We start from the raw sequence: 9,884 nt of genomic DNA, 5'->3' as shown, positions 1-9,884 counted from the left end.
GCGTGCAGCGCTGTATGTACTCCACCTCTCTGAGGGGAATAGCTTGCAGCGCTGTGAGCGAGCTCTCGCAGCGCTGTATGTACTCCACCTCTCCGAGGGGAATAGCGTGCAGCGCTGCGAGCGAGCGTGCAGCGCTGCAGGCGCTGATTACACCTGCGCTGTACAGCGCTGCGCTTGCTGCGCTCAGGGGGGGCGTTTTCACACCCCTGCGCGCAGCAAATTGCAGCGCTGTACAGCACCAGTGTAGCCAAGGCCTAGGAGTTTCTGAAGTTGAGAGTAGCGTAGCCAGAAGGGCAGTAGCTTGCACCTGCATGTTTGGAAGCATGCGCTTCAATAACCAGACCTCTCAGCTGCCCTATTGACCCGGCGTGTCCTGTTCCAATGCATCCCTCCCATGCTTCTGTCTGTTCTCAGGAGTCCCCTGGACCCCCACTAGAATTCCCTCCCACCGCTCTGACTGGAGAACGCTGGGCCAGAGAAAGACTCCGCTCCCAGGGTGGAGGGCCGTGTTTGCATTGTTTCAGAATCAAAAGCCAGCAAGAACTATAGGCATTGGGTATGACTGCAGCTCCACTGTCATTCCGTGCTGTGCTCTCCCTAGGAGCATGCAGGCTGACTCCCTTTCACTGACTGAAAATGAAGGAAAGTCCAGGAAGAAATGTACACACTGTCCGTGACCCTGGAACACTGCACTGAGTGAACATTGCACGGCACACAAGCAACTCCCCTAGAGCTCAGTAACTGGTTAAAAGGCAGGAAACAAAGGGTAGGAATAAATAGTCAGTTTTCAAAATGGAGAGAGGTAAATAGCGAGGTCCCCCAAGGATCTGTACTAGGGACCCTGCTGTGCAACATATTCACCAATGAGCTGGGAAAAGGGATATGACAGAGATCTATGTGAAGCAAGTGAATAAGGAAGTGTTAATTTACCCCTTCACATAACACAAGAACTGGGGACAGCCAATGAAATGAATAAGCAGCAGGTTTAAAACAAACAAAAGGAAATGCTTCTTAACACAATGCACAGCCAACCTGTGAAACTCGTTGCCAGGGGATGTTGTGAAGACCAAGACTATAACAGGGTTCAAAAAAGAACTAGGTAAGTTCATGGAGGACAGGTCCATCAGTGGCTATTAGCCAGGATGGGCAGGGATGCAACCCCCTGCTCTGGGTGTCCCTAGCCTCTGATTGCCATTATCACTCGATAAATGCCCTGTTCTGTTCATTCCCTCTGAAGCACCTGGCATTGGCCACTGTCAGAAGACGGGATACTGGGCTAGATGGACTGACCCAATATGGCCCTTCTTATGTGCTAGAGATAGGGAGAGGAATTCCTCTTCTGTTGCCTAGATACCATAATGATTTGTGTACTAGACAAATAGACAGACAGATAATTTACAATAATAAGTGGTGGTTTAATCCACAATGACTCAGAAGCTGTGTTGATAATACATGGAAAATATTGATTCTTCCGGCTCTGTGAGGTGCTCCATAACCAGTGCACAGAAGAAGGGCATTAGGGAATTATAGAAGTTACTCACATCCTGCAGGTGGAAAATCAGAGTTTTGGAGTAGCAACTCCCCTCTGTATTTCCCCTCAGCAAGGGCACCCACTGTAGGCTGCTGGGTCCCCAGCCAATGCCTCTCTTGAGTGGAGACCCGCCTCTCTCTCCCGTCTGACCGGGGTATTTTAGGCTGCACAGTTCCTGGCTGTACTGTGATTTTCCCAGCTGAAGACAGTCTGTCTAAACAGTTCTGCTTCACTTCTCGCCTCAGAGACAGTACATAGTGTGATCGCCACAGATCTAAGTGAACACACAGCTGTTTCTAAGCAATTAGATTTATTCCTAAGGTAGAAAGCATTACAGAGAAAACCTATTACAAACCATAAAGGAACCTACACACACGCTAATAAGCTTACCAGAGATCACCCCCTCTCTTCAACAAAGGCTCTGGCCGATGATTAGCCCTTCAGTCCCTCGCCGAGGTGTGTTCCCTGCAGCCACACGGTCATCACAGCTTCAGCCCAGAACTGGCACTGTGTCTTACTGGACCTTGGTAGGTCAAAGTCCTTCCTTGGCCCACAAGGCCTGTCCTTTTGCTGAATCAGAAAGGAGGCCCTGAGCCAGGTTAACCCCAGGCTATTTATCCAAAACTCCTTTCTTGGACTCTTGGTCCCTGGCAAATCCAGTCTGAAGTGGTATATATGGACCTCTCTGGGGTGGTATTTCTCTGGAGATGCTACAACTTGAGTGTGACAGGTTGGACCCCTTGGGAAACCACCTGATGTGCTGAGATACCGCTGAGTCTACCTGTTCTGCCAGCCTGGGCCCCCTTTCACCTGTCTTGCTGAGCCTGGCGCTTCAAACCTCCTCTAACACACACACAGGCAGGGCCACCCCCAGCTGCAGCTCAGCTCTGGGCAGACTCAGCGTCAGGGACTTGCTCCAGCACTCAGATGTCCCCCTCCCTTGGAGTGCAGACCCAAAGAGATACTCTGAAATGCGCCCCCTCCCTCAATGGAGAGAGAGGTGTGCACACTTCTTCCCCCCGCCCCCAGTTAGAAATGACAGAAACTGGGTTTAATAATAAACAAAACAAATTTTATTAACTATAAAAGGCAGATTTTAAGCGGTAAAAGGGGTAACAAACAGAACAAATCACATTACTAAGCAAATGAAATCAAACACGCAAACTAAGCTGGTTTCACTAAAGAAACTGGTTACCAATAGTATTTCTCACCCTAGATATTGCAGGCAGTTTGCAAAGCTTCTGTGGTTCAGAGTTCCAGTTATATTCCTTTTCAGACTGGACCCATCTCAGTCTGGACTCCCTCCTTGCCTTCCCTTTTGCAGTCTTTCTTCTTGGGCAGACAGGCATGGAGAGGAGGAATCCTGTTTGCCTTCCTCCTCACCCTTAAATAAGATTTACATAAGGTGGGAATCCTTTGTTTCCCAAACTTGACCCCCCCCCCCCCCCGCCAGTGGAAAGTTTCAGGGGGTAGCCATGTTAGTCTGCATCCACAAAAACAACAAGGAGTCCAGTGGCACCTTAAAGACTAACAGATTTATTTGGGCATAAGCTTTCGTGGGTAAAAAGTCACTTCTTCAGATGCATGGAGTGAAAATTACAGATACAGGCATAGATATATTGACACATGAAGAGAAGGGAGTTACCTTACAAGTGGAGAACCATTGCTGACAAGGCCAATTCAGTCAGGGTGGATGTGGTCCACTCCCAATAATTGATGAGGAGGTGTCAATACCAAGAGAGGGAAAATTGCTTTTGTAGTGAGCCAGCCACTCCCAGTCCCTGTTCAAGCCCAAATTAATGGTGTTAAGTTTGCACATGAATTGTAGCTGAACAGTTTCTCTTTGAAGTCTGTTTCTGAAGGTTTTTTGTTCAAGTATAGCTACTTTTAAAGCTGTTACAGAATGTCCAGGGAGATTGAAGTGTTCACTTACTGGCTTTTGTATGTTACCATTCCTGATGTCCGATTTGTGTCCATTTATTCTTTTACATAGAGACTGTCCGGTTTGGCCAATGTACATGGCAGAGGGGCATTGCTGGCACATATCACATTGGTAGATGTGCAGGTGAATGAGCCCCTGATGGTGTGGCTGATGTAGTTAGGTCCTTTGATGGTGTCGCTAGAGTAGATATGGGGACAGAATAGGCAACAGTGTTTGTTACGGGGATTGGTTCCTAGGTTAGTGTTTCTGTGCTGTGGTTTGTAGTTGCTGGTGAGTATTTGCTTCAGGTTGGGGGGCTGTCTGTAAGCAAGGACTGGCCTGCCTCCCAAGGTCTGGGAGAGTGAGGGATCATTTTCCAGGATAGGTTGTAGATCGTTGATAATGTGCTGGAGAGGTTTTAGCTGGGGGCTGTATGTGATGGCCAGTGGTGTTCTGTTATTGTCCTTGTTGGGCCTGTCCTGTAGTAGGTGATTTCTGGGTACCCGTCTCACTCTGTCAGTCTGTTTCCTGACTTCCCCAGGTGGGTATTGTAGTTTAGGGGGTGGTTGGTAGGCGGGAAGCAGATGCCTTCTGGTCCAGAACTAGGTAGCCTTTGGTTCTTGAGATTGGCAGTTCTCCCAGGAATGCTGGTGGTCTCCTCTAATGCAGGGAGAACAGGGCTCTAGGCTGCCTTCCAGTACCAGCTCTCCACACTCCAGGCTGGGCAGGTAGGCACCTGCAGGAAGAGACAGCTGCACTGGCTACAAGATTCCCACCTAGTGCAACAGCATCTGGGCCCGTTTCCTCTCCCCTTGCAATTCCGAAGAGGCTGGCAGGGAAGGTTGCAGCAATTACATCGTGCACCCAGAAGCCTGCTGAGCAACTCAGGGAGGGAGTTCCCCTTGCTGCAGCTTTACAAGAGGATGAACAGTGTAACACTCAGGCCAGGTCTACACTATAAACGTACATTGGTCTAACTATGTCACTCAGGAGTGTGAAAAATCCACCCCTCTGAGCGACGCAGTTAGACCCACCCGTGTAGACAGCGCTCTGTTGGTGGGGGGCTTCTCCCGTCGACACAGCTGCCGCTTCCCCGGAGATGGATTAACTATGCCGACGGGAGACGCTCTCCCGGCGTAGGAGCATCTTCACTGAAGCACTACCGTGGTGCCACTCAGGGCCGGCTCCAGGGGTTTTGCCGCCCCAAGCAGCAAAAAAAAAAAAAAAAGCCGCTATCGCGATCTGCGGCTTTTTTTTTTTTTTTTTTTTTTTTTTTTTTTTTTTTTTGAATGAGGGACCATCCACCGAATTGCCGCCGAGCAGCTGGACATGCTGCCCCTCTCCGGAGTGGCCGCCCCAAGCACCTGCTTGGCAAGTGGTGCCTGGAGCCAGCCCTGGTGCCACTGCAGCGGTTTGAAGTGCAGCCCTGCCCGCAGAGCCAACCATAGCGTTTGGAGGAGGGTCTCCAGCAAATGTTGCTTCCTGCCCACGATGAGTCCTGCTCTGCACAGCAGCCTGGGGAGCAGCAGCAAGACGATATCCCCCAAGCCACGGGGACTCAGAGAGGGAGATCATGACATCTAGGGCACTGGGCTGGGAGTCAGGAGTCCTGGGTTCTATCCCCTGCCCTGCTACCGACCTGCTGGGGGACCTTGGACAAGACCCTTCCCCACCCTGCATCTTGGCTATTTAGATTTATACTTTCTAGGACAGAGACTGCCTCACACTATGTTTGCGCAGCACTGCGCCCCATGGGGCCCTGATCTCAGCTGGAGCCTTTAGGCACTGTTGGAACAGAATTAAAGAATACTAATCACAATGTTACGTAGCTCCTCCCAGACTGACTCCCGCGGCAGTGGAACCCAAAGGCTCCAATCAGTTTGCGTCGCTTTCACATTTTTAAAGCACTTTGCAAGGCAGATGCCTAGAAATGTACTGTGCTTTTGTAATGAAAGCTGAGATTTGGCTTTCCACAGGACCCAGAGGCGGTACCACTCCCATGGGACTTGTACAAGTCCTCAGGAGGCCCTCCCACCTCCTCAGGGAAAGAATGTGAATGTCTTGGAGGGCTGGGGTAGGGAATGAATGACCAAGCAGAGTGGCAAACAGTGATTACTGCTACTGAACTGCTTATTACACCTACGAATCTGTGCACACAGCTAGTCCGTGAAACACACGTTTGTGTGGCTGTTACCCTGACCTGCATCCTGCTGCTCCCCGTTTGTTTGTTTCTGAAGAAATGTGGGCTCGGGAGAGCTACATTAAGTGGATACATAATTGGTTAAACAACTGCAAACTAAGAACATAAGAGCGGCCACACTGGATCAGACCAAAGGTCCATCTAGCCCAGTATCCTGTCTGCCGATAGTGGCCAATGCCACGTACCCCAGAGGGAATGAACAGAACAGGGAATCATCAAGTGATCCAAAGAGTAACTATTAATGGAATGACGTCGGATTGGCGGGAGGGACGTCTCAAGTGGGGTTCCACGGGGATCTGTTCTGGGTCCGGTGTTGTTTAACATCTTTGTAAATGCCCTGGATATAGGTACACAGAGCACACTGATCCAATTTGCAAATGACACAAAGCTGGGGGGCGGCTGCCAACACTTTGGAGAACAAAGCTAAAATTCAAAGGGATCTTGATAAAATGGAGAACTGGGCTATAGATAAAATGAAATTCAACAACAAATGTGAGGTGCTGCACTTAGGGAAGAGAAACCAAATGCACAAACCCAGAGGGGGTTAACTGGCTGGGCAGCAGCATGGCTGAGAAGGATCTGGGAGTTGTGGTGGATCACAACCTCACCATGGGTCAACAATGCAATACTGCTGCAAAACAAAGCAAATGCAATTGTAGGTGCATTGACAGAGACAAAGCATGCAAGTCACGGGAGGTGATGGTACCACTCTGCTTGGTGCTGGTCAGGCCTCAGCTGGAGAACTGTGGCCAGTTTTGGTCCCTGCTGTATACAAAGGATGTAGAGAAACTGGAAAGGATCCAGAGGCGAGTGACAAGGATGCTCAGAGGGATGGAATTCAAGCCAAATGAGCAAAGGCTGAAGGAATTGGGTATGTTTAGCTTGGAAAAGAGGAGATTAAGGGGAGACATGAGATCTGTCTTCAAATACTTGAAAGGCTGCCATAAGAAAGATGGAGAAAAGTTGTTCTCTCTTGCCATAGGGAGCAGGACAAGAGGCAATGGGGTCAAACTACAGCACAGCAGATTTTGATTAAATCTCAGGATACACCTCCTACCTGTAAGAACAGTAGGACAATGGAACAAACTGCCTAGGGAAGTCATGGAATCTCCTTCACTGGAGGTTTTTATAAAGAGTCTGGAGCCATCTGTCTTGGATGGTTGAGACACAACAAGTCCTGTACCTTGGCAGGGAGTTAGACAAGCTGACCCTTGCAGTCCCTTCTAACCCTATGATTCACCCATCTGTTATGTCTTGTCTTGCCTTCTACCAAGGCCCCGATCCTGCAATGAGCTCTACATGGGCAGACTACGGACTGAAGTTAGTGGGGTACCATGAAGGCGTAGGGGGTCTGCCCATGTGCAGACAGTTAGAGGACTGGGGCCAAAGGCTATAATTTCTTTGGGGCAGGAACTTTCTTTCACTAGAGGTCTGTATAACATTTAGCACAGTGGGGCTCCAAACAGGATGAGAACTCTAGGGGCTGCCATAATGCAAAACCCCAGGTAGACGGAATCACATCAGGAAAGCACAGGTGATCTTTGCTTGAATAAAATGATTACAAAGTTTCATCAGGGGAGAACTCAGTCATTTTCTTTAGCTGCATTTGTAACTCACCAAAGCGCCAGCTATTATTCTTGTTTTACAGCTAGGTCCACCAAGGTTCACAAAAGTTAGGGCCAATATTTTCAAATGTGGTCTCTGGTCTTGGGTGTCCAACTCAAGACACCTAGGACTTGAATTTCAGAGATGCTGCAGCTGAAGGCAATGGGAACTACAGAGGCTCTCTGAGAATCTCTGTCTCATGTTGGACGCCCAAATACAAATACAATGTCACTGGCTATTTTTGAAAAGTGTGACTTAAGTGCTTACTTGCTCCCAGTCACAGGGAGTCAGAGAGTGGATTATAACAATGGCCCAAGAGATCTCTGATGCTCACACATTTACTCCTGTGTTTTGTTCTCTACAGGTTCTTATCTCACCTTCAGTACCATAGGATTTGAGTGCCTTCCCGTGGGGCATTAAGCAATGTGACTAACAGGGCCGGCTCCAGGCACCAGCCTGGCAAGCAGGTGCTTGGGGTGGCCACTCCGGAGAGGGGCGGGCACATCCAGGCATTTGGCGACAATTCGGCAGACGGTCCCTCACTCCCGCTCAGAGCGAAGGACCTCCCACCGAATTGCAGATCGCAATCTCGGCTTTTTTTTTTTTTTGGCTGCTTGGGGCGGCCAAAATCCTGGAGCCGGCCCTGGTGACTAAGTAACCTGGTTCACTCTCTCATCTTCTCCCCAGGGGGAGACTGTGTGTGTAGTAAGCAATTTGGTTTCATAGGCCGCTGGGTTTTTAACAGGTACGTGCTGTTCTGCCATTAAGCCAGTTAAGGCAGGTTGAAGAAGTTCACCTTGCACTGGGGGCAGAAAACGGTTTGTGAGGGTCCTTAGTACCTATGGGTGTTTGTTCCAGGCTCAGGCCAGCCCCCGAGGACGCTCTGTCTCCTGCACACACAAGTCTTATCCTTGTGGGAAAAAATTCCACTGTGCCCGAGGAGCAAAGTTGTCGACCCTGGTCCTCATCCCAGTGCTTTAGGTGATCTTCCTCAATCTCGTTTCACCTGCAACTCCGGAACTACTTGACTTTGACTTTGATCCCACACCCCAGAATCCTTTGTGCTTCTTCGGACAAAAAAAAAAAAGCTAAGAATTTGCTATTTTTTAAAAGCTCATCATGCCATGCATGACCAAAGTCAGCCTATACAGGTGAAATCTGCCCTGTGCAGAGGGCAGCAGTGCCAACCCCAAATGTTAGTTTGCACTTGGGTCACATTTTCAAGCTTTACCCAACAACCAGGTGGGCTAGAAACTTACTTTGGTTTTAAAGATTAGCTGAGGTTCTCATGTAATCACGTTACCGGGATCCGGAGCTTTACGTAAAATATCAAATATTGTGAGGCTCCAAATGAAATGACTCTCTGATGCAAATAAAATGGTGAGAGCTGGCGACGTGGAGAAAGCCAGCACAACGTCCAGCTGTGGCGGGAGACGGAAGGGAGGTGGCAAAGCAGCAAAGAACGAGGGTGGAGAAGCAGAGGAGGGCGGAGATGTTAAAGGCCAAGCGTGGGTTTGAAGCAGCAACGAGGAGGGTGACTGGGACAGTAAATGATCTCAGCAACCCAGTCCCTCATAGGGCCATGGCCGTGTTGCCAACGCTCATGATTTTAACGAGTCTCACAATATCTGATACTTTCTTTAAAGTCCCTGCTCCTGGACTCCCGTTACCCTGCGACAATCGCAGTTTTCCTCGTTAAAAGAGGCGTATGTTGGCCCTGCCGGTGGTGGAGAAAAACGTGGGAACGGCTCAGTAACCAGGTGGCCAATCAACACCCAGAGATTTATTCGTTTTTGAAATCTGGCGATTGGGGGGCCCTGAGCGGGGCTTTCTGGGGCGCAGTGGTTGCAGGGGCCACTGGGCAGGGGAGGCTCCTGGTGCCCAGCCCTCAGCAGGTGCTGCCCCCCTGCTCCTTCTCCCCAGCCCCCCAACCCCCACATGGCTGCAGCCCCCCACAGTGAGAACACCCAGGGGCCCCCCTCCCTCTCTAGTGATGTCACAGGCTCCCCCCAGGGACGTCACAGGGTCCCTCTCTAGTGATGTCACAGGACTTCCAGAAGATTCCCCAGGGATTCCACATGGATGCATGCTACCGGAGCCAATGAGAAAGCGCAGGGCGGGTTGTGAAGGCGCCAGATTGACCAATAAGAAGCCGCTATGGGCGGTGCTGGGTTTCTCCGACCAATGAGAGGGGGTGGGAGGCGGGCACTAGAGGGTGATGGCGAGGGCAGTGAACCAATCGCACCTGGGAAGAGGCAGGCGCTCCTGGCCGTTTCCCACGGCGGCGCGCCTGGGAGCCGCCCCCCCGGGCAGACCAATGGGAGTAGAGGGCTGCCGGGATTGGCAGCCGCGGTGGCCAGTGGAGTTGCGCGGGCCGGCTGCGGGCTGTGGGCGGGCGGGCGAGTTGCTAGGCGGGGGCGGGTTCCCCCCACGTCACGGCCCGGCTGGCTCGGGGGGAGGCGGCTGGCGGAGCCTCAGTGTGCGCGGCGCCCCGGGACGGCGAGAGCGGTGAGTGCGGGGGGGCCGCCGCCGCTGCTGAGACCCCTGGGAGCGGGGGGGCCGGGGTCCCCCCCGGAGTGTCCGACCCCCCCGCGCGCTCCCGGGAGGGGTCTGAGTGTCAGGACCCC

At 51.2% G+C, this 9,884-nt stretch overlaps 1 protein-coding gene across 1 annotated transcript in view; it reads left to right on the top strand.

Moving 5' to 3' along the window:
• Positions 1-9,673: 9,673 nt before the first annotated feature.
• The window catches only part of DNAJB5 (DnaJ heat shock protein family (Hsp40) member B5), a 34,997-nt gene continuing 34,786 nt past the window's right edge, over positions 9,674-9,884 (top strand). Inside the window, exon 1 of the mRNA XM_034774030.1 lies at positions 9,674-9,765. The gene's annotated coding sequence lies outside the window, so the exon portion shown is untranslated. The remainder of the gene's footprint in view (positions 9,766-9,884) is intronic.

The sequence above is a fragment of the Trachemys scripta genome, chromosome 6 (genome assembly GCF_013100865.1).
Source record: "Trachemys scripta elegans isolate TJP31775 chromosome 6, CAS_Tse_1.0, whole genome shotgun sequence".
Taxonomy (NCBI): Eukaryota; Metazoa; Chordata; order Testudines; family Emydidae; genus Trachemys; species Trachemys scripta.
Note: the sequence above shows the minus strand (reverse complement) of the source record. Positions and strands in the feature narration are given on the sequence as shown.